Source organism: Rhinatrema bivittatum, chromosome 6 (assembly GCF_901001135.1).
Source record: "Rhinatrema bivittatum chromosome 6, aRhiBiv1.1, whole genome shotgun sequence".
NCBI lineage: Eukaryota > Metazoa > Chordata > Amphibia > Gymnophiona > Rhinatrematidae > Rhinatrema > Rhinatrema bivittatum.
In genome coordinates, this window is record NC_042620.1 from 90,112,577 (window position 1) to 90,138,561 (window position 25,985).

General features: G+C 42.6%; 1 protein-coding gene across 3 annotated transcripts in view; it reads right to left on the bottom strand.

Annotated features, from left to right (window-relative positions):
- Positions 1-16,050, bottom strand: part of ITGB6 (integrin subunit beta 6) — a 239,099-nt gene extending 223,049 nt beyond the window's left edge. For all 3 annotated transcript variants that reach the window (XM_029605586.1, XM_029605587.1, XM_029605585.1), the window contains exon 1: positions 15,796-16,050. The gene's annotated coding sequence lies outside the window, so the exon portion shown is untranslated. The remainder of the gene's footprint in view (positions 1-15,795) is intronic.
- Positions 16,051-25,985: the final 9,935 nt, after the last annotated feature.

Here is a 25,985-nt window from a genome sequence, read left to right on the forward strand (position 1 = left end):
CAGAGTAGAATGGATTCATGGATTAAATCAGGGCCATAGGCTTACAAAGAGAAAAGTATAGGTATAAATGCTTCCGTAACTATATACAGTTGTTCCCCAATAAAAAAAAAAAAAAGAGCACCAACATGTACAACATTTTCTATCCCGTTCTCTATCCAACAGTTCACAGGACTATCAGTAAAATACAATTTTAACATTTCAATCACTTTTTTGCCATCTAATAATGTTCCTTCTCTGTGAGAGACCATGGATATCACAATCCAAACATCCACATACGCAGCACCAAACTTTTCAGCACTCACTACTGGTTATACAGTTTCTCTTCTCCAAGGGTCAAGAATCTCTTTCTCCCAGCTCTCAGTCAGGTAGTAGTCATGAACATCCTTGGTGTCTAAACTCTTGCCTTTCGGAGTTGCTCTGCTCTAGCTCTCTTCTCTCACTAAAGGATTCTTCATAGAATGCCACTTCCACCTTCAGGACTCAGGTCAGGTCCTGGGTTGTCTCTCCATTAGAAGATGCATCACTTCTTGGCTGCTTTTCAGTGAGGAGAACTTCTTACGGTCTTGTGCCTTTCCCCTTGAGGGGGAAAACCCCTACAGGGGCGCTCTCTCACTTAAGAGGCAGCTCTGGTTGAAACCTCTGATCGGATGGGTTCCCTCAAATGGCTCCTAATCTATGATGGCAACTCTTCTTAACTCCCCGCCAAAGGCCTAAACCTCCATTTTTATAAAGAAGGCAACATTCCCTCTACAGGATCTAGTTTCCTAACCTTCTTAAAGGACCACATACCTTTAACCCCAAAACATTTAGTCACCACACAGGATATTTACTTCTCCCCAAGTTCATCATAATAATCTGCCATCTAGTGGTCATTAAGAATATCAAACACTTACATTTCAGTCAACCTGAAAAGATGTTTTTTCTGTAATGGTCCCAAAGGGTCTTTTCATTGACAGAGAATGCTCGCTGATGGGAGACACAATACAATTGGATGTTCTATTCATCACCTTTTTTAAAATATTTATTCTTTTTATTAGAATGGTTTTCTATTATGATTGATGCTTTACATTTCTTGATTTTATTGTTTGATGTTTTATGAGGAATGGTGATGTTTCTGTTTTCACTTAATAGTCCAAATGTAGATGCATACAATATAGAAAATCTAATATATGAAAAACATGTGCATACAAATCTTTTTTTTATAAGAGAAGGACCATCATACCACCCTGCAGTATTTGAACTTGAATTTAGTTCTATAATTATACCAGCCCAGGGTCACTTATAATCATCGGTCCCAAATATCCGAATGAAGAGTGAATAATCAATTTTTTTGCAATTTTTAGAGATGCTTATCACACATGTTTAAAGCTTAACTTAATTTAGAGAACCAAAATGTGTACTTCCTTTAAGTGACCCTGGGCTGGTATAATTATAGAACTAAATTCAAGTTCAAATACTGCAGGGTGGTATGATGGTCCTTCTCTTATACAAAAGACATTGAAGATTTGTATGCACATGTTTTTCATATGTTAGATGTTTCTGGTTTTCCTTTGTTGCACTGCATATAGGGTCTGGCTTGTTACAGTTTGCAGTTTTTGTCTACACATTTCAATTTGAACAGTATGGTCTCTTTATTCTGCCTTTGGTGAGATTCTGTGTGTGTTCTGCACATGTAACCAGGATGAGTTATTCTGCTAGCATGTAGTTTCTGTGTAGGGATCTACGGCTGCTTGGCTTGTTCTATTTTCCTAATAAGAGGTGCATTTGTGTTTTAGGGCTTGGTGTAATATTTACAATCTTGACTTTTCATAGGTAGGGTTGTTACTGTTTTTTCTGCAGCCATTAGTGTTGTTTTGGTATGGGAGTTTACAATATTATAATTATAATTCAATTTTCTCATGGCTTTCTGAGGCCAAGCCCACAATGCAACACTTATTAAACAGACCTAATATTATATGTTTTCCAAGTGTCTTTTTTTGCAGGGTTTTCTTCTTGACACCCCAGCAGTGCATGTAAATATATTATTTACATGTTGTTATAAGTGATATTTTACCTCAGAAGATTGTACTTTTCATATGAACTCTGTTATTATAAATGAGTCATTTTTCATTGTGTGTAGGAAGGGGGGGGTGGGACAAAGCCTGTAACATTCACCAGGACACCTAATACCCTTGCACTGACCCTGAGAGAGTGTGCCACGTTTAGACCCCCACCACCTACCCATCAGTCACTTCCCCAGGGCACAGATACTGGGGAATTGTGGGAGGCAAGTGGCAGTGGTCCTGGGAGTGTGACAGGGTTGCCAGCAGCTTCCTAGACATGTTGTGACATTCTATCTGCTTCTCCTTTGGAAAACCTGAACCCTGCCTCTCCCCCTGGTCAAGGATTTCAAATCACCAAAAGGGCCAGATTCTAAGGAGTACCCTCCCCTTTTGCCTTCTCATTGATTTGACCTGTGCCCCCTTTTTTTTTTGAGGGGGGGAGGGGTGCATCTCATCCCTTGCTTCAATCAGCCTTAAGCTGCCCCTGCCTCTGAGCCATACCCTTAGGTTCAGTCTCCTGGAGTACCACCACCTCAGACCTCTGACCAGGAGTTAAATTTCCAGCACTAAGAAAACATGCGTTAACCTTAGGCACCTCTCTGCATTGGGGAGTAATAGTTAATACTTTGATTAACATGGGATTTGCATGGAGGAGTGCTAATCTGCGTGCACACTTTTTATTCATAAATGGGTGCATTTTTTGTGTGCTCACTGTAAAGATTTTTTTGGGTTAACTATACTACAGAAAAGTCAATAACCAAAATAAAAAATAATTAGTACTACCATCATTTATTATACAAGCAAGTAGTTTAGAAAACTAAGCTACTGTCTACTATTGACAAGTATGTTTAGGCTCTGCTGGACAATATACCGGTAGTTGACAGAATTAGTAAAAGTTTAGGGTTTCTCTCTATAAATGTTCTGTTAGTGCAATCGTTTATTTGGGACATGTTTATGACTTTTCAGAATAGTTTGTTATCGTATACAGTTTATTTGAAATTCAGCAATGACTAACTCTGCAGCAAACTTCCTTTGATTATGACCTTGACTGGAAAGTAAATGTAGCCATCCAAATGAGACTCTTCTCATAAGACACAGTAATTAAGGTTTATTGTTGCTGAGAGCCAGCAAAACAGGCTGTCTGAACATAGTTCTTCATGATCTGACTACCCCAAGGGTGGACAAGCAAAATGAAACTGAATGTTAGCTTTGAGGGGTCATCGGTGAAAGGGAGTCAGTCTGATATCTTCAGGCTCCCCATGCAATACTTCAGTCTGGTTTATTTTATTATGATCTTTACAGTATGCTTTTCATGTCTGTTATGCTCTGCAGCCCAACAGTATTCTTCATAATATTCTGGGCTAGGACAGAAATGAGCAAGACAGAAAATGTGTTAAGCTGGGGGAGTCTGACCTGGTTGTAGAAGCACAACACAAGCTGAGCAATACAGTTCAATACTAAGGATAAAAGTGCTGTTCTAACCCAATGCACGATGATATCTCTCTAGTTCTAATGCACTCTGTCATTACCTTTTCCTTCCTTGCTCTTATCCAGTTCAGGTCTGTCTCAAGTTATTTCTTTTCTCCCTACAAATATCTGCCAGTTCACATCATCCTCATTTTATTGTATCATTTGCTGTTTTGTTGATGTTCAGTTCTCTCTGCTCATGTGTCGTATGGCTTTCTTGTCCTTTCCCCCTTCTCTCGCTTTTCCATCCCTAGTCCCTTCTTCGGTTTCCTCTCTTCTACTCCTTCTGTCACTCCCTTTCCTTTTCTCTCTTTTCTCACCTTCCCCTTTCACTGTCACAGAAACCTGTGCTCCTTCTATCACCTTGCACAAGGCCAGGTCAAACATTCTTACAGGGAGAAGATGTCGGCAGATAAGGGCCACGTGGACCACCCATTTGTACTTTACTATTCTGCTGCCACAGATCCTGCTCGATCTCTGCTCTCCTACCTAGCTTGCCTTGCCAATTAAAGTCCCTTTCTGTTGGCCCATGCTGGAATTCTGTCACAGTTTTGACTCCTGTCATTTCTGCTGGAAGCCTGTTCCAGATATCAAGGTACTTTTTCACATTCCTTTCCAGTAGCCTTTCAGCTTCTTGTGATGATGACCCTTTGTCCTTGAACTTCTCATTAACAGAAATTGCTGCCTTTTGGTACCTTTATTGAAGCTGGCTAGATATCATTCTCCTCTTTTCTTCTACAGAGTCCGTTTCTCCTTAAATCGCACCATGAAATGCTTACTGTGCAGGCTATGAATAGACAGTAGCACACACACACACACATAGAGGCAGATTTTAAAAGCCTTCCACGTGCCAAAGCTGGGAGATGTGCGAGTAATCTTGGGCCAGTGCGAGCTGCGTGGATTTTAAGTGGTGCCCAAGCATGCGCGTATCTCCTGGTAAGCGCACAAATCGAGAAGTCAAAAAGGGACGGGGTGTGGGTAGAGTCTGGGTGGGGCACGGGCGTTCCGGGTCTGTAACCTGAAGCGTGCACGTAAGTATTTGCGCACGCCGAGGTCCCCTACTGCCTAACTTTACTTCTGCTATGGATGGCATGTAAGTTTTAAAATTAAAAAATAAGGGCTAGTCAGCAGGGCTAGTCAGCAGGCAAGTCAGCAGAGTTTGAAGGATCGGGACTAATGGGGTAAAAGGGAGGAAAGTTAATTAGAGGGGTTGGGGTCCTAGCCTTTATCTGGGCGAGCTGGGAATGGACTGGGGAAACTGGTAATTGCGTCAGCATGTGTATCTAATAAAATCCCACCTTTTAGGTGGTAGAGCTGGCATTTGCGTGCACAAGCGTGCACCCATACAAAATTGCATGCACATGTTCATGCATACAGCTGATTTTATATCTGACGCATATACGCATGTATGGTATAAAATAGCCACGTCCATTTGCGTGAGCCAGCATACACGCATACGCGTACGCCTTAGTGTTGCCAACTGGCTCCAGATTTTCAGGACAGGTTGATCCAGTCCTGGCTTTACTCCGCTGCATGCAAGTACTTATAGTCTTGATTTTCTTAGGGAATGCAATAGGGAAATCAGAATAAGTCCCAGCATGTATTGGGGTAAAACCAGGACTGGATCAACTTGTCCCGAAAATCTGGAGCCAGTTGGCAACCCTAGTACGCCCATGTGGCTATGTAAAAGTTACCATCCCCAATTGTAGATGACGGCAGACAAGGGCCAACTGGCCCATCCAGTGTGCTTGGTTGCCCCCACCTATGTTATTCTAGCTAAATATATACCCCAGCTGTCAGCTATACAAGCTTGACTATTTACAGGATACCACACATTATCCAAATCAGTTTTGTTGTCTTCTTTCTTTGGTCCTCTGTCATTCGGTGTAGATGAGCACATAAGTTTCCATACTTAAACTAGCACCCTCCACCCCAGCCTCCCCCAGGTCTTTTACCCAAGCTCTCAACCCTGTCCTTTCCACTGCCATTTATATCTGTCCCAAGTATGCTTAAATGTCACAATCTTTATTTCCCCCACCTCTGCTGTAAAGTTATTCCAGGCATCTATCACTCTTTTATGAAGGACATAATTCCTCATATTTCCTCTGAGCATTTCTCCTTCCAACTTCATATCATGATCCCTTTTCCTCAAATTTCCTTTTCTATTGAAAATTCCACCTTCCTATGTTTTATTGAAGCCTGCCAAATGTTCGGTTTCATTTTAAGTTTATGAACTATTTCATTGAGTCCTCAAGAATTTATTGACTAAGTTTGTTGAACTTTTTTTTTTAAATAAAATTCTAATGTGAAACCCTCAAAATCAGTGAATCTACATGGAAGTTTGAACAGGTTTACTCAATTCAAGGGAACCAAAGCAAGCATATTCAATGTGAATTGCCATAAATTGATGAATCAGTATTGAATCTGCATATAAAAACATCGTAGGCCCTATAGTTTTAGGCTAGTTAATTGTGCTATTGGGGAAGGGACTACTAGCACTCTAAAAAATAATAAATTATTGGCAAATATATGCTTATTACCTAGAGCAAATTCAGAAGTGGGGGAAAGGGGAGCTCAGGCAGGGCTCTGGCTTTTGCTGAGGTCCATGCAAAGACATTCTGAAATGACTAGAAGTCTCCAAATTCTAGAGAGCCAATGACTAGAAGACTGGCATTAATATGTAAACCCACATCACCAGTTGCAATATGAGAATGTTGGAAAGTTGGGACATGTTTTCATACGCGTGCTTGTCCAATGATTATGCATGCTGTAGTAGAGATTCTTTTTTTTTTTTTTCTACTGATGAAGAGTTTCAGGCTCGGTTAGATGGGATTAAACTTTCTGACCCGGACTGTGTTGCTTATTTTTTTCAGAAAGGCTGTTCTGATAGAAACTGAAATGCTAGATAGCTTGCAGAACTCAAATAAACTTCACCCACTACTACTCATTAGTATTGAAGCCCCTCCGAGTTAATGAAACATTTCTCCTACTTCCAAATTTAGATTTTGTTTTTCAGAAAGCAATCAGGAAAAGACAGTAAAGAAATTTAGCAATTGTGACTACAAATTCCCTTCCAAAGAATTCTAATCACTGTTTTCATCCATTCTTGAAGTGATTCAGTTCTTAATTTGTTATCTGAGTATTTCTCAGAGTTAAAATTAAAATACGCGTCTTCATGAACAAGGTATCAGTTCTTAATTATAAATATAAATATAATGTTTTCTGTTTAATCATCAGCACAAAGAATACCCAACAATTTATGACAGGCCATGAGGTGCTAAGGCATTCTTGGTAAGAATAAAGCAATTGGCATAAATAATAGGTTCAATATAAAGTCAGAAATATGCTTTTTCTCTTCAGCTATACTGAGTACTAGATACAGTAGATTACAAGTAAAATATAAAAACTGGTATGCAGCTTGTACTGTATTATTTATTGTGTAATATATGTGTGCACAATCTACATGGTGTCAGAATTTTGAATTTGAATAAGTTTGAATTCTGCTATTCAGGCCCTTCAAAGCAGACTACATTCAGGTACAATTGGCACAAGATTCCTTGTGATTAGCAAATATCTTTCCTCAGGAGTGAGCAAGTAGAGTTTGAGCACAAAGCAGTCCTGTGGCTTGGAAAAGGTCAGAGGTGACCAGTCACCTGACCCATGCCCTAATCGCTATATTTCAGTCCTGCTGCTGCTGCTGTGTTAAACTGCACTTAAGTGCATTGGTAGCGTACACATTGTAGTTTGGAAAATGAATATATTTTTGACAAGAATCATGAGAATGAGCATAAAAAGCACAATATGATATTTGTTAAACACCACAAGGCCCATGTAGACAGCTTGCTTTCCCTCGCTTGTTGCAAATTTGTACAGATAGGGGTAGATTTTCAAAGGGATACGCGCGTACCCCCCGAAAACCTACCCCAAACCCCCCCTGCGCGCGCCAAGCCTATTTTGTATAGGCTCGGCGGCGCGCGCAAGCCCCGGGACGCGCGTAAGTCCCGGGGCTTGCATGGAGGGGCGTGTCGGTAGTGACACGGCGTTTTGGGGGCGGCGCCGCGGGCGTGGTTTCGGCCCGGGGGCATTCCGGGGGCATGGCCACAGCATCTGGACCAGCCCCCGGACGGGAACATGGAGCGCAGCAGCCGGCCCGGTGCGCGCAAAGTTACGCCTGCTTCCAGCAGACGTAACTTTGCCAACAAAGGTAGGGGGGGGTTTAGATAGAGCTGTGGGGGTGGGTTAGGTAGGGGAAGGGAAGGTAAGGTGCGGGGGGGGGGGTGGAAGGAAAGTTCCCTCCGAGGCCGCTCCGATTTCGGAGTGGTCTCGGAGGGAACGGAGGCAGGCTGCGCGGCTCGGCGCGCGCAGGCTGCCGATTTTGGGCAGCCTTGCGCGCACCGACCCTGGATTTTAATGGCTACGCGCGTATCTATTGAAATCCCGCGTACTCTTGTTTGCGCCTGTTGCGCGAACAAAAGTACGCGTGTGCGCAGATTTATAAAATCTGCCCCACATTGTATATCTGTATACCAGGCATATTATCTCACTTTATAAAGACAATAAAGTACAATAGTGTGTTAAAAGGAACTAAATCAGACCATTTCTGCTTTGCAACAACCTTGCCTATCCAACATGATCTGTAAGATTTACTGGTTTATTTGCATCAGTAGCTATGGCTGATTTTCCTGGATTTGACTTTTCTTTGTTCTTGGTCAACTGAATACAAAACCACTAATGAGAGCAGATTAGACAAACCTCTGCTTCCATTTTCAGCATTAATTTCATCATCAATGCTAATTTCATCTTGAAACTTAAAAAAAAAATAAAATATATATATATCAATATAGATAAATGAGCACTAACCGACGTGCCACGAATGTGCAGAAGAGAGCAGCTCTGACCGACGTGCCACGCATGCACGAACCAGAGAGCTCTGACCGATGTGCTGTGCCGCATATGTGCGGATGGGAGAGCTCTGACTGACGTGCCGCAAATGCGCAGAAGAACAAACATCTCGCCCGTGTATACGGGCCCAACGGCTTGAATATACAGAAAACAGCACAAACAAGGTAAATGTAATAATATGTAAGTCAGTAATGAGAAAAATACTAAACTTGTATTTTAAACATTTAATGGCGAGATCTCACAAAATATTTTTCTATTTTATATGCCTTAAGTTGCATCTAGCATGTGGGCAGCATTCGCCACCCTCAGAAGCAGGAGACCCAGTCATTGCATGATAGCAATGCCTAGTAGGGTTTATGAATTGCAGGCTCTGGAAAAAGCCAAAGTCTGTGGCCTCTGTTTAAAACAGGGCCACAGGTGCTCAAAATAATTTGGGCCCATCTAGGGATTGCGTAGGTCGGACGGAAGGAGATGCAGCGGCCATGCAGCTGGAAGAAGATGCAGGCATTGGTCGTGTATGCCAGAAGGAGGCAGAGATAGCAGCCCACACAGACTGGATGAAGGAGGAAGCGACTGTGGTGGCTAAATCAGCCCATGCAGGCTGGACGGCAGACACAGAGGTAGGAGATGTTTTGCTTGTTGAGCTTGTAACAGCCTGTCAGATCTTAATTGTTAATAAACACTCAGAAGCCATTTATACTCAAAACTGGTCATGTTAAAACTGAAACTGCAAAAAACAAAATGGCTCCTTTAACTCTCTCTTATTAATAAGTCCCAGAACTCTAGATATCTGTATTAGTATAGTGACAACTAACATCCGTTATAATATTACAGGAGAGGGAAAGAGCTGGGCTCAGGATGGGGGTGGGGGAAACAGTGCTGGGGAGGGGCTGGAGAGAGTACTAGAATCAGGGAGGGGAGGGGTGAGACTGCTGGGAGTCAGGAGCAGGCTGGGGAGGGTGCTGCTGGGGTCAGACTGGGGAGGGAGAGGGGGAAAGTATTTTGGGTGGGTGGGTGTGTGTGAGGAAGTTCATCCCCCTACCTCCTGTTTCTCCCCAGGCTCTGCCTAGTGCATGCTCATGATAACTTTGGGCCCTGCCACTGAGCTGGCTAGGCTAGATGGGAAGAAAGGTGGGGGGCTGGTTTGAACTCTAAGGCCAAAAGAGGAAACTGGCAGGCTACCAAAAAAAGTGGAAAGTAAGCTACAGAATGGATCTATTTTCCTCTGGCGTTTCCAGTGCTTTTCTGTTTTATATTTGTACATTTGTCCTTTCTAGACGGTAAGCTCATATGTTTTTGAATTATTATTATTGAATTATTATTATATGAATTATTGTACACTGTATGTTTACCCATGATTTTTTACTTGCCTTGTAAACTGATATAAAGTCAATATGAATGTCGGTATGTAAAAGTGAGTAAATAAATAAATAAATAAATATGTGTGTCTGTTCAGCGCTGCACATGTCTCATAGTGCTGTAGTAGTAGTAGTAGTAGTAGTAGTAGTAGTAGTAGTATGTGTGTCATTATACTTGACTCCATTTCAGGGTGGTAATCAGAATTTCATCTCTTTGAAGAGGAAGAAGAGCTGACAGGATATTGTTTCAAAGCACACGCAGGCATTCGTTCCTATAGCTGAGAGAAGGGGCACTTTTAGAGTATCCCGGGCTTTTCCAGTATTGCAGCTTCTTTCCTTTCCCAACAGGCAGCATTTCCAATGTTTCTGTCTCAGTTACTGTACCCAAAGCTGGTCTCCGGTGCTCTCTCTTCTGAGACTGCCTTTCACACTCGCTTCCCTGCTATTGCGCTGTGCGTGACACCATTGACAGCAACGCAACTTGTGAGCTTGAGGTTCTCGTATATTGGGATTAGCCACCCTCATGTCTGTCTTCATTTCGTTCCTCTTAAAACTGTAAACTTATTGTCAAACAAGGCAATAGAAAATTATCAAAACCCTTGAGAGATTGAAAATAGAAGACAAAGATTCGGTATTTTATGCTTTGAAGTTTCTTTTTAAGACCGACTGAATAGCCTGCTAAGCACCGCAGTGTTCGCTCACAGACGGGGAAACTCCAGAGAGCACTGGGAGTTGTCTTTAGAGAGAAACGTGGAGGGATTTATGTACAACAGTGACATACGCTAATTGCAAACTTACCACAAGATCTCATGACCTCCATATCATAATATCATGTGATTTAATGCAACTAGAGAGAGGCAATTCACATTCACTCTCATTGCACACTAAGCAACAAGGAATTATAGTGCATAATTGTGTTATTTTGTGCTGCCAATGCAAATCTTGCTGTGCAAAAATTATGTGCATTCTCCTGTAGTGCCTGTTTAATGGGGGTGGGGTGTACAGGGCCCTTTTGGGGAAGAGGGGGGGGGGGCCTCTAGATGATGGCACATTTGTGAAAGGATTTTTAGTGCAGACTGCTGCCTGCTAAAGCCTCTTGCTGCTAGACCCCAGCAATTAAAACCATTTATAAAATGAATCCCTGCTCCTGCAGAACATTAGAACCCTTTCAAAACAGTCAGAAACAGAGCTCTCAAGAACAGTGGCAGGTTGACGCCAGCGTCTTAAGGTGGTATTTAGGGGGGTGGATTGTATTGTCGGACAGCTGCACAAAGCCAGTCCTAAATTTGGTATCAAAATGTATTCGTGTTGGAGAAAACCTCCATGTGCGCATGTTGGTTCGCAGCAGCAGTTTCTCAGTTTGCATGGCTGCTGCCACCCCCACCGCAGCTGCTGCACAGTGAAATGCATGGGCAGCCCTGAGGTTTACGGCGGCAGCAACAGACCTCTCAGCATTCAGGCCACACAGGCTGTGGCAGCACCACAAACCATCTCTGACTGAGGCCATGCAAGCAAGGGGGCAGGACTGTGCCCATCCACGGCCCAAGGCTGAAGTATCAGTTGTTGCCTGCTGGCTGCCGGGATGGGATTGACATTATTTGCACGGGAGGGGAGGAATAGAACAAGAGAATTTTGAGGTGGTGGTATGTGGGGGGGGGGGGAGGGGAGATAGGATTAAGGGCCTGATTTAATAAGCTTTTTTTTTTTTTCTTTTTTTGATTTCCATAGACACAGAAATAGGAGAAAAGCTTTAGTGAATCAGGACCTAAGAGAGCAATTTTCAAAGTGATTTACCCAGGCAGATTTTTTTTGGAGGGAGGCGGGGGGGGGATTGCCGGCTTGGAAACGAATATGCATCAATTGCATTTTCAAATCAATGCATGTTATTTTCCATGGAATTTTTACCAGTAGAAAAAGTAGGTGAGGGTTTTTTGTACCTGGGGCAATTTTCAAAGGGCAAAAATGTGTAGACTTCTCTTTGAAAATTGGGTAGAAGGTCTGTGGGTACTCAGACAGATAATTTGCAAATTGCCCTTTAAATCACCCTGTTTTCTATGTAAGTGCGATAACACACCAAGGCATGTTTTGCAGGCAGTAGAGATACTGCCAAAAGTCTCCAGTGGCACTGCATACTGACTGTGAAAGTGGCAAAGTAATGCATTTATAATCCAGACGCTAGCATTTATTATATAGTGAGAATGCCGTCAGTGTATTTTGAGTAGCTATAGAGTGAGCACAGGCAGATTAAGTGACTTGCTCAGGATCACACCCTGAATGGTAGGTGGGGGAATGCAGCTGAGGTCCTCGCTGGAAACACTGCAGAAGTGCTGAAAATGGTTTCCAAATCTGTCATGGCACTGAGTCCCTGTTAGTTTCCCCCCTGGATGATCTGCACTGCCATCTTGGAAAAGGAGGGTTTGCTGGATCTGTGCGCTGCCTTCCACACAGTCAGTCATGAGTTATTGCTAGATTGGTTGAACGTGATGGGATTTCAAGATACAATGTTGGTTCCAGTCTTTTTTGAGTGGCAGATGGCAAAAATTGCAATTTTTTTTTTCAGATCCCTAGGAGCTCTCATGGTGAGTTCCCCGGCCTATATAGTCACCTTTTTTGTTTAACTTGTACATTATACCTTTTTGCGAAATCTTCCAACCGTAGGATTTAAAATATCAGCTCTTTGCAGAAACTGTCCAGGTTTTCTTATAGCATTTCAAATTATGAAGCACTTGATAAGATTACTTCTTGTTTGACCCAGGTTTCAAGTTAGTTTAAGGGCCATAGAAATCTGAGGTCCTTTGGATTGGTAAACAGAACCTTCTGAGTGTCTCTCTATGTCAATCAGCCAGGAACTTGGGAATATACAGGATATTAAACTGACCTTGACAGCTGACATTGCTCATGACTAAATTTGCATTTGGTACAGATTTCTGATTTAGCTAAAGTTGCCTTTGGCACTTTTTATTCCTAATTTAGATTATTGTATCACAGTTATTATGATTGGCCTACCTCAAAAACCTATCAAGAGGCTTTAAATTATTCAGAATTCAGTAGCCAGAATTTTGGAAGATCTGAGGTCTAGTGATTTTGTTGCTTGGCTGCTAAAATATCTATACTAATTTACTATTCTAGCTAGGATTATGTTTAAAGGTATTGTTTTAACATTTAAAGTTCTTCACGGACTGGCACCCAATTTTCATCGGGATGAACTCTAGTTAAAGGCCAGAGCGCCAACTTAGATCCTCATAGATAGAACGGTTAATCATTCTGAGCGAACCAGAAATCCGCTTGATTCAAACGACAAAATGTGCTTTTTCTGAAATTGCTCCTAGACTTTGGAATTTACTGTTATAAAAACATTATTTATCTTTTAGGAGAACCTTGCTATTTAAGAATTTTTTTCTTGAGGTTTTACCTTAGATGAAAGCTAGGTTCAATGGTTATGCTGAAGTGTCTTTTCAGTCATTTAGATTGTTGTACATAAGATTTATTTTTTATGTTATAGGGGGAGCTATTATGAAGCATGAGGGTGCATTGGGTATATTAATTGGCTTTGAATTAGTTGTGGCTTTGTGTTTCTACTGTACATATTTTTTAACTTGCTGTGAATCACTGTGAGTTATTTTATAAGATACAGTGATAACTAAATGTAATTAAACAAACACTAGCAGCAGTGCTGGTAGTGTCCTTGGTCATGTTACACCTGTCATTTTATTTTAAAGAACACAGCCATAATGATTTGTTTAGCTGGGGTGGGACAGTTTGGACCTGAAATAATGGATTTTTTTTTTTTTTTGCCTTACATTAATTTTATAGAGGCTTGAGGATTTTTGTCCTGGTGGTAACAAGAACAATTCTTTCCTGGGGGTCATGCATTCTCTGTTTCTTCTCCTTTACTGTCTTCCATTCTGGGATTCTGGTCAACACTACACGTCTACCTGGGGATTTATTTTATTTATTTATTTAAGCAACTTTATATACCGACTTTCAAATACATGTCAAGCCGGTTTACAATTGTCGAATTTGCAGTAGCAGATTCAAAATAACAATATTTCATATATAAACTTATCTAGATTTACATTCTTTCAATAATTTCATAAAATTATGTTTAAAATTAAAACAATAAAACAGTTTTAACAACTAATATATTTAAAATAATTCTAAAATTAATAAGCCCATGAGCCCATGAGCCAGCTTGCAGCTTGCAGCTTGCAGTTCAACAACAGCAGCCCTTCAGTTTCCAGCATGCATAATTTGCTTCTGGGATCACGGTAAAAAGGAGCATATAATAATCAGGATAGCTACACCACCATTTCAAATTCCACAATCAGTATCACAACTGGAAGAAGAATGACTAACTCCATAGCCATTGACGGTCTGAGTCATTAAGAGTTTTACTGGATAGCTGAGTGGATACAGCACATTGTATGAGAAAGTAGTGTATGTACATAATTGTGTCTGTAGTTCAGACAAAAATTATATAAGGAGTGTCTAGACTTTGACAGTTTAAACTTTAGATAATGATGGAAGTGATAGAACCCAGAAATCAGATATCCCCCACCTAAAAAAAAAAATGTCAAACAGCTCATCTTTTCTCCATAGATGGATTTAGAAAGCCCGTGGCTAAACTTTGGGCAGCTCGTTATTCAATCATCACTTTCATGCTTTTACTTCTTTTCCCTTGGTGTACTGGCTGGTGACGATGCAGAAACAACCTGCTACATTACCCATTCCAGCTGTTTCTTGCCTTCAACGCTCACTTTTTCAAATTGTGGAATTTTATCACAGTTTATTATTTTTTTTTTTTTTACAAGTTAAAACTTGCAAAACAAATTTATCTATTTATATTTATAGGTACAGTTTTGTTTTATAAAAGCTATGGACAGTGCCCTTTCGAATAGAAAAACATTTGAATCTAATTTAGGTGTCCTCCTAAATCACAGTGCAAAGCATTTCCTCCTGAGACAGATGCTGCTCTAGGACAGCATTTATAGTTGGAGGTAAGATAATGCCTTGATGACAGCGTGTGGAAAAATTATCTGTGCCACTATTTTTAATAACTGGAAACAATGTACAGCTAGAAGTTTCACTCTCTTTGGTGTTCATCTTGTCTGCTGATGAGGTGGGCTATGAATGGTGCTAGCTAAGAACCTGTTGAGAATAGAGAGCTGTATAAAACGGGCTCCGCATTTTCCCTGCTGTCAGTTATCTCCTTTGTTTCCTGGCCATGCGGTTTTCTGGCCTCAGCCATGCTTGTTGCGCCTGAGGCCAGCGCCATTCCTTCTGGACGCTGAGGTGGGGGTCGTGTGGCTGCAGGACAGTGACACACACACACGTACAAGGGAAAGGAAAGGCCAATGACTCAGAAGGGTTTGCGATTACACATGGAGAGCTCGTGCAGGGCTTCTCCAGAGAGAGTTACTGTCCAGAAAGCAGTAAATGTGAACCGATGGTGTCGTAAAATAGGCCCTACTTTCCAAAGTCAAAGACACATGCAGCATTTCACAAGGACTGAAAAGATGTGGGCATGCAAGACTGACTTTTACAATGTAATGTTCCTATCTGTTATTTCATGGAGACACTGAAAAATTGTTTGTTTTTAGCGGCTCACACAAAACAAAGTTAGAATCACCAGGATTAACACCAAAGTGGACAGCACTTAATTCACTATATGTTCATTGGGGCTGCCTAAAGATTAACAATGTTTGAATTCCCAAGACATAACATTTTATTCCATATATGAAAGATTAAAAAAAAAAAAAGGGATTACAAAAAAATTCATTTATGTCAGTCTTAAAAATGCTAGCTTAATTTTAAAATTCCAAGCTACTGAAACTAATCCAGTACCTTACTCGGGATCTACAGCTTGAATTCACATAAAGCACTCCGCAGCAGTGGTAACCTCTTTCACAAACTCATTCGGGGTGAGGGACGCCTTTTCCTCCCAATGAATTACGTGAGAAGCTAAAATAAAAAAAATCCAAGGAAGCCGAGTTTGGCAAAATTAAGCCATGCAGGACATGACTTACCTGATGGAGAAGGCTTTTGATTTCAGAAAATGCTGAGATGCATCACTTCCCCCATTATCAAAGGATCTGTGCCAGAAGTATCATTTATCCTTGCTGGGGTGATAAGCAGATTTACAGCATTCTGGTATTAACAGTCAACATGAAACATATTAGTTTTCATTTTCCTTCCACGAGATAAGAGGATTTTTTGATAAAGCACATGGCTGGCAAGGCTACACAGATAAAGTACTGGTGAATGACAGAAAGTCTGGTTGATTTACATGAAACATCAAGTGGAACTGTGCTGGTGGGAGAATAGGTTAAAATTAGATTGACGAGCAAATGTGTTACTAGAGGAGACATTGGCTGACAAATGGCAAAGATATGCCAGTATATTACTAATTCAGGAGATTAAGGCAGGAGAAGAGGGAGTGTACATAGGCTATCGGCGCAAGGCATCCAGACTTAAGAGCAATGCAAAAAGAATTTTCTAGTAGCTAAAACAGGATGGCGAGGTAGATATAGATATATTTAGAGAGTTAAGTTCACCACATGTAAATGTTATCATCTTCAAGGCTAGGAGTACAGGCTGCAGCCCAGGGAGCCAGTGAGTATAATTCAGCGAACATACTTAACACGGTTTCAGGTCATTTTGAGTTCACATACTGTAGATATTCCTTCCACACGGTGTTGTTAAGTGTCCACACATTGTGGCGTGGCTTGACAGCAGCATTCTGCTACAGCAGGTGGAGCTTGAGACTCACCAGATTAGCACGGCAGCAGGGTGACTCTTGCCAGCAGGGGAGTGCAGTTTCCCCTCCAGCCCATGGCCAGCAAGCACCAGCCTTGGGTACCCTTGGGTGCTTGCTGGCTGAGTAAGGAGGCAAGGGGAGGAAAATCAGTCTTAAGAAAATGCAAGTTTTTGGATTATGCTTTCTAGGGCACATTAACTCCCCTCTCCCTGGTTGGTGTCGGATTTTGCAGTGATGCGATGGAACTGGCAAACCTATGGCTCGTACATGTCCCCTCGCTCATCGTCAGTGGAGTGAGCTGTGTCTTTGTCTCCTTCTGTAGTCTCTCAGAACTGACAGGTCTTAGAATGTTCCCTGTTTATAAAAAGGGCAATGTGTCTGCATCCCTTGAAAACAGAAACCAAGGATATAAACCACTGTTTCCTGGGCATTTACTGGATGGCTGAAGGTGTGAAAGTCACGATTCACATGCTGAAGACTCCTCTCAGCACATGAAGAGAGTCATTGCTGCTTTAAAAAGGATATTGGCATAATTTCATTCCTTCCCAGTAATAGCCAGTCAGCAGCTGATGTTTCATGTGCAGGTTATGTCTCATTCCTAACCTCACCCATGTGAACGAGGAGAGCGCTGGGCATCAAAACAACTTGCCAGCACTCTCAGTACAATGAACCACTGCTGAAAGTGTGTTTGTGTGTGTGTGTGCTTGCTTGTGATGGTAAGCGGTGGGGGGGGGGGGGGGGGGGGGGGGGGGGGGGGGGCTAGGGTTAATAATAGTATCTATTTTTATATTGCTACTCGACATATGTAATCTTTACAATGGTGATAAGTATTCAAGAACATAAATTTCTGCCCCAAAGAGCTTAAAATCAGGGACAGTAATGCCCATGTGCGCATGGATGCACATGGGCGCACTTTTGCTGGCTCGCATCCAGAGACATGTTCATTTTATCACATCTGTGCGTATATACACGCATATCATAAAATAGCTTGGATGTGCCTACATGACTACGCAATTTTCAATGGACGTGCACAAATGCCATGTCTACTGTGTCAGTGGGGGAATTTTATGAGGGACACAGGCCGACACCATTCACCATTTTCCCAGTTCAGGGATAGGACTTGCAATCCCCACTAATTTAATAGCCTCCCTTCCCCCCTATAAGCACCAACCTTTAAAACCCCACTGACTAGCCTAGTATTTCTTATTTTATTACTTACACGTCATCCATAGCAGTAGTGAAGTCATGCGGCAGGGGAGCCCGGCAAGCGCACATATCTCTTGGCCTTCGCCGACATGCCCACACCTCTTCCCGTCTCTTCTTCAAAACTTTTGACCTGGGTGCATAGCGGGAGAGATATGCGCTTACTTGGGTGGCTTATAAAATCCGCTCAGCTCACGCTGGCCTAACTTGTGTGTGTATCTCCCAGCATTGGTGCCTGTAGGGCTTTTAAAATTTGCCTTTAAGTGGGCACCCAAGACAATGGGCAATAAACTAGTGTCAATGGTAAGAGCAATATTAGGAGGAGTGGTGGTATAGAAACATCTATGACATGGTTTTGGGGGGAAGTGCTTTTCTTTTATGGAGACTGGGCCAGAGCACACTCGCTAGATACTGCTGGGATCCAGGAGAGATCAAATAGCACATATACGAAAATAAAAACACATTAAGGCAGGGTGGGGTTGTCATTTGTTTGTAAGCCAAACGTTAAAGCTTTAGAAAAAAATCCCATCAAGACTCTCCAGCGTCCACCCAGCATCCATTCCAGCCTCTCCAGCGTCCACCCAGCATTCATTCCAGCCTCTCCAGAGTCCATCAAGACTCTCCAGCATCCACCCAGCATTCTTTCCAGCCTCTCCAGCGTCCATCAAGACTCTCCAGCGTCCACCCAGCATCCATTCCAGCCTCTCCAGCGTCCACCCAGCATTCATTCCAGCCTCTCCAGCGTCCACCCAGCATCCATTCCAGCCTCTCCAGCGTCCATCAAGACTCTCCAGCGTCCACCCAGCATTCATTCCAGCCTCTCCAGCGTCCATCAAGACTCTCCAGCGTCCACCCAGCATCCATGCCAGCCTCTACAGCGTCCACCCAGCATTCACTCCAGCCTCTCCAGCGTCCACCCAGCATTCATTCCAGCCTCTCCAGCGTCCACCCAGCATTCATTCCAGTCTCTCCAGCATCCATCCAGTCTCACCAGTAACCCTTGTGCAACTCCATCCAGCCAGACCAGCATCTAACACCACCCTCCACACCACCCTCTACTCACCATCTGAGTAGGGAGCATGCAATCCTACCCCATCCCTATCATCTATCATCACCACTCACACCTCTCCAAACTTCCACAACAGACATTGAATCAGTCAACAAGATCACTCATCCCAATCATGCTCACACCCCTGACCCAACTGCTAGGACTCACTATTTTCTCTCTAACCCTCTTCAACGCTCAGTCCCTCACTAAGAAAACGCACATCCTGCATGATTACCTGCTTGAATCCAACCCAGATGTATGTGCTATTACGGAAACCTGGTTAAAAAGCACCGACACTGTACTGATAAACCAATTACCTACTCACCTTTATGACGTCTTCTCAATTACCAGACCCAAAAAAAGAGGGGGAGGTCTGCTTTTAGCAACCAAGAAGGAACTGAACCTCAGACAGCAAGCTATCAAGACCTCTTCCAAAAAATTAGAACTCGGTTTGTTTAAATCAAAACATATTCAAATTATCCTTGTCTACGCTCCACCGGGATCAATAGACTCGGATGCCTCACCCCTTATAGAAACCATTGCTAAATACATTAACATGGACTCACCTGCCATGATTTTGGGGGACTTTAATCTACATGTCGATGCCTCCCCGATCTCCTCCAACTGTGAAACATTCCTATCCACACTCCAGGCAATGGACTTTGAACAAATAGTCAACAAACCCACCCATAAAGCCGGACATACACTAGACCTCATTTTCCTAAATTCACACCTATCATACACTAACACTCCAGACTGCACCCCAGTCCCCTGGTCCGACCACTCACTCATATCAGCTACTCTTAAGACTAGAGGAAACCCCTCTCAACCACAACCTCACTCCACCATCCATCACAGAAGAAAATGTACCTCCGATATTCTCAGTGAACATCTCTCCAAAGAACTCCCCAATCTAGACACTTCTAACCCCAACTCAGCACTTCTATCCTGGCGCAATATCACGGAGTCTATAGCCAACAAACTCTGCCCCAAAGAGATGAAAACCATCAACTGGACTCAAAAAAGGAAGCAACCTTGGTACTCACCGGAACTTAAACGAATGAAGCAAGACCTCCAACACAAGGAAGGCTCTTGGCGGAAGTCCCCCAACTCTACAACATTGTCTGATTACAAACGAATCATGCATCTTTACAGGATTTCTCTCCTTCAAGCAAAAAAAGACTATTACGCCAGCAGAATCCACGAGATCCAATATGATGCCAGGGCCCTGTTCTCCTATGTATCTCAACTTTCTAAACCCTCTGCTCCTTCCATTCCCGACGATCAGGCTCAATCCAAAGCCAATGAACTCGCACTCTTCTTTCAAGACAAAATCGCAAACACTCTAGCGCTTCTCCCTACTAACCCAACACCACTATCTCTAAACCTCACCACCACAGGCTCCCCTAGTGCTACCCTAGAGTCCTTCGAGCCCACCACCCCGCTGGAGATAGAATCAACACTCAAGAAGCTGAAACCATCCAGCCACCCGTTGGACCACATCCCAACGAAACTTCTGCTCCTTATTCCAGGCACCATCTCCAGATCTTTGGCCGACATCATTAACTGCTCCCTTGCCCAAGGAATTTACCCGGATGACCTTAAAACAGCATCGATTAAACCTCTCTTGAAGAAACCCAACCTAGACACTAACGAGCTCTCCAACTTCCGACCCATTTCCAACCTCCCGCTGTTAGCAAAACTCACTGAGAAGGTGGTGAACACACAGCTTTTGGACTACCTGGAGGAACACAAAATTTTATACCCTTCCCAGTATGGCTTCCGCAAGTCTTCCAGTACTGAAACCCTCCTCATCTCGCTAACAGACCACATCCTCATGGGCCTAGACAAAGGGATCTCATTCTTGCTAGTTCTCTTGGACATCTCCGCGGTGTTTGATACCGTGAACCATAGCATCCTCCTCAATCGTCTCTCAGACATTGGTTTATCTGGACACGCCCTCCAGTGGTTCAGCTCATTCCTCAATAATAGAAGCTCCAAGATCACCATCAACAATAAAGAATCTCCTAACTTCAAATCTACCCTAGGTGTTCCCCAAGGCTCCTCTCTATCCCCCACTCTAATATCTACCTACTGCCTCTCTGCCAGCTACTCACAAACCTCAACCTAACTCACTATTTATATGCTGACGACGTTCAGATCCTGATCCCTATAAAAGAATCCCTTCCAAAGACGCTCTCCTTCTGGGATAACTGCCTCGTCCATCAACCACCTACTCACCAGCCTGAACCTGGTCCTCAATGCAGCCAAAACAGAAATTCTTCTCATCTCCTCCGACCACTCTACCAGCCACGATCAATCAACCCCTATTCCTCAGAGCACTCAAGTTAGAGATTTAGGAGTCACCATTGATAACCATTTAAACCTAAAAAAATCAATCAACAATATTACGAAGGATTGTTTCTTTAAGTTACAAGTTATGAAAAGACTCAAACCCCTCCTCCACCTCCAGGACTTCAGAACAGTACTTCAGTCAACGATATTCTCCAAAACCGACTACTGCAATACTCTCCTTTTAGGACTCCCGATCTCTGCCACTAGACCACTACAGATGCTCCAGAACTCAGCAGCCAGGATATTAACCAACACTAACCGGAGAACTCACATCACCCCGATACTTAGAAACCTACACTGGTTACCTATTAAATACAGAATTTTGCACAAAGCACTCACCATTATCCACAAATCCATACACAACCAACTTCCTTTAGACCTTCAGTTACCACTCAAATTATACACATCTGCAAGACCCATCAGATCGGCACACAAAGGAACCCTTCAAGTTCCCCCAACTAAATCCACTCGACTAACCTCCACGAGAGAATGGGCACTTTCCACAGCGGGCCCCATCATCTGGAACAACCTGCCGATTGATCTAAGACTCGAACCCTGCCTGACTACCTTCCGGAAAAAACTCAAGACTTGGCTTTTTGTCCAAGCCTTCCCTCAAGCATAACATCGCAACAGTGCTTTCATTTAGCTCAATAGACTAAATGTCCAATCCAGTAATTGCATATTCATCCATGCTCATTCTCCAGTTTTTTCTGTCTTTTATTTCCTGGCTACTCTAGCCTCCAAGTTCATTTTCCCTGTTATTTGTATCTGCGCTTCGGCCTTGTTATACGGTTTTTTGCTAAGTTAACCCCTAAGTTTGATGTAAACCGGCCTGATATGAAGCTTGTCATGAAGTTCGGTATAGAAAAATGTTAAATAAATAAATAAATAAATAGATGCAATCAATCACAAATTGTATGTACAGAGCAATAGACGAATGGAATTTCTAGATAAAACCCGGCATCCATTTTTATGTAAAGAATCACACACACAGGAAGTACAGGAAAATGGGACCAGTCTCCAGGTTTTTAGGCTGCACGTTGCGTATTGATTGCAGTTCTTTTATGACGTGTTTATAATGTGATAACTCAATGAACTACCACCATGTAACTTCCATCCCTGGCTTTCTAATAATTTTAACTTATCAAACCCAAATCAAATTGACAAAGAGATTTTAAAAACTAAAATTTGATGAGCTGCAGATATGGACATACCGATAACGGCCTCTTCCCCCCCCCCACTGTATGGTAAGGAAGCTTTCAAATGAATTAGAATGGCACAAACTTGTAGCAGCAAAAAAAACAAACAAACAACAAAAAAAAACCCCCAAAAGGCTGCTCCAGACAGCTTGGTGTGAAATCAGACTACTCTCAACCCACGGGGCATTTCTGGTATTGTCAACATATATGATTAGGAAAAGGCGTGGTTGGAAGGGAGCTAAGGTGCTGCAGTCTGGCTCCTGCACACACCTATGCAAACAGAGCAGAGAAGGGCTTCTGTGTCAGCCAGCAAAGGCGGTTTCGCCTTTCTCAGAAAGAGCTATTAAATCGCGGATGATAATTCATGCATTTCCTGATAGCTGCTTGCAGCAGGAGGTAATTAAAAGCTCAAGAGAAGGGGGGAAGAGCAAACAGAGAAACAGCCCTGCTACATATTTAAAGAGTATGTAATACTTAAACCATTTATACCAGAAAAATACTACAGAAACTTCCAGGAGTGGGCATAGACTTTCTTTGTTCAACCCTCCCCACTGCCTTGCCTCGCTCACGCGGGCTGTAGTGCTACTTCTTTCTCATAGTCAGTGGTTCAGGAAGGGCCCTGATGGCCTACTCAGCACTGCTTCCCTGTCCCATCCACCGCAGTCAGAAGCATCAGTAACCTGACCCGAGAGCCCTGCCATACCCATGCAGCGCCTCGGCTCCTTCTCTGCTCCTCCTTTTCAGTCAGTGGCTAGTGGGCAGGATCTGCTGGGCTCCTTCTCGGCAATCACTGGTCCATCCAGATGACTTACCTGTATGTGTTGGCTCCTATTATCAATGTCCACCCCATCCCCACACCCACCTGAACTGGAACCTTCACAGGATTTGCACTGAGAGAAATTTTTTTTTTCCCATGAATAGGGTCCTGATAAACAACTGCATGTCGGAGTGAAGTCTGAATAGGACTTAATTCTTTATTAATTGGACAAGGAACTTACCGGCACTCTGCAATAAATTCTATTTTCAATATGGTCATGACAACAGGTCCTGTTCTAAGGACATCTTGATATTATTATGACTTAGTTCTTGTTATTGCCTTGCTCAGTCAAGAAGGGAATTATCTGATGAATGTAGTAATCATGGAGCTTAGAACAGCTGCTGCTATACCGGCCAAGTAAGAACTAAAACACAAGCCCTGGACGTGTGCCCTCAGGGATTCACAGCAGAAAGAAAACCAAAATCGCTGGTACAGACTAGTGCCTTGTATTGGGTTTTTTTTCCTGGTGCATTACTTTAGAGAGGCAGGAGCCCTGCAAAAAACAATAGTACAGAGCAATGACAGAAAGGGAAACTTTCTGGCTAGAAAAGGAGAGAAGAGAATGTGTAGTTCTAGGAGCTGAGAGAGAAACATTTAAGGCAGTACTGAGAGGTCAGACAGAAAGTAGGTGGATAGTAGGAAAGGAAGAGAAAGTCCAACCATTGGCATTTTTTTAAATGTATATTTACTTGTAATGTCTTCATCAGTATTTGCTCCTACTGAAGAAATTGAATCGGTTGTGCAGTGGTTCTGCAGGAAGAAAAAACCTATCCTCTTTTTAAAAGAAAAACCCCCCAAACATTTCATTAAACAGTTGGGAATCAGATACATTTCCATTAAAAGTTTATTCTATAGATTTCCCTCTCAGGCGAATAACTCATGATACTAATACTTTTATAGCGGATTTCCAGGCAGGTGTGCCTCGGTACCCTATTGAGGGTTGCATATGCCACCATTTGAAGGGGCTTACTCTTTCTAATAGGATTCAGCGAGTGATACACGATTTTCAAATGCATCATCCAGTTGGAGATTATGATCCATGCTTGAGATGGGAGACGTTGAAAGTGGTATTGAGAGGGGGAAGTAATATCCTTTGCGAGTCATATTAAGAAGCAACAGCGGGCTCAGCAAACTACCCTATTGCAAGGAATTAAAGATCTAGAAATTAAAAATAAATTAGATTGCTCTCCCAAAACATATAAACTATGACAACTGGCTAGGGATGAATTTGCTAAATTACAAATCCCACAGATTGAAAAAATGTTTAGGTTTACAAGGCAGAAATATTACAAACATGGTAATAAGCCAGGCATCTTATTAGCATGGTTGATTAGCATGTAGCCTACTAATCATGTTATTGGTGCTATTAAAAGTTCCTCTGGTACTCTGTCACACTCAATTTCTCAAATTCATACAGAATTTCAACAGCATTTTGCTTGTTTGTATGAAGAATCCACTAGTATTGTAGATGGGGAGATGTTACAATTTTTGGAATATCTCTCCTTAAACTTCCTGCTGAGATGTAAGACTTTATTTCAGTACCTATTACACATTTTGAGGTAACTAGGGTGCTTAGAACACTGGCGAATCAGAAGAGTCCAGGACCAGACGGTTTCCTCTTAGAATATTATAAGCAGCTTAGGGATGATATAGTACCATTATTGACTGAGGGCCTCATTTTCCAATATCGCACAGTATCGCATGCAAAACCAAAAAGGGGTGTTACACAATTTGGGCTACATTGCAAGTATATATCGCAGTTCACGATGTTTCTGGACAGCCTGTTTCAGGAGAGAGAGACTTGCTATAGTGTCTCTTCCCTAGACAGGTATTTGTATCCCTATGAGAGGCCCACCTAGTAACTCGAGGTGGGGATTAGGTATTAGTGTAGGGGGTTGGGGGCCACTTTCACATTCAACGAGACGTACGAACAGAACAGTGGTCTCTTGTGAAGATTTGATGGCCTTCGGAGTGAGGAAACTCACTCCAAGATGAGATTTGGGCAATGTTCTCTCCACCGATAAACCATTACCGGCCTCTAGCGCACAACGTACCGCAAATGAAAGAGGTGTAGCTATTGGCCGCGTTAGGAGCTGCGCTAACACTGCGGCTGTTTTGCGGCACACGATAACACTTTACATATGCTCTGCCCCAACTCCGCCCCCTGAATACAAAATTAAAAATTTGCATTTGCAAATCGCGTTAACGGCTGTTAGCGCGATTTGCAGAATTATCTCCTGCAGTCACTCCTTGGAAAATGACCCCCTGAATTATTTAACTATCTGTGTACTCTTCTTGTCTCAGTTGGAAATTTATTAGATGCTATCATAACTTTGGTCCCTAAGCCAGGGAAAGATCCTTTGCAATGTAGTTCCTACAGGCTCATTTTCTTAATAAATTCTGATATCAAGGTCTTGGTGAAAATTCTGCAACTTTGACTTGAAAATATCTTGCCGAGCTTGATAGATCCATACCAAACTGGTTTCATTAAGGGTAGATCCTCTTTCTGTTATACTAGAAGACTGTTTAACATTATACTTATGGCTAAAAAATTCAGAGTACCTGGTATTGTTTTATGCCTGGATGCTGACAAAGCATTTGACAGGATATCATGACCTTAATTGTTCCTGGTTTTATAGCACTTGGGCTTCCTTTCCCAATATATTTCCTGTATCCGAGCCCTATACAGATCACCTCAGGCTCAGGTCCTGGTGAACAGTATTATGACTGAGTCCTTTTGTATTTTTTGTGGGACTAGGCAGGGGTTTCCCCTTTCTCCTACTTTATTTAACTTAGCCCTAGAACCTCTTGCTCAACATATTAGAGAGGAAATAGGA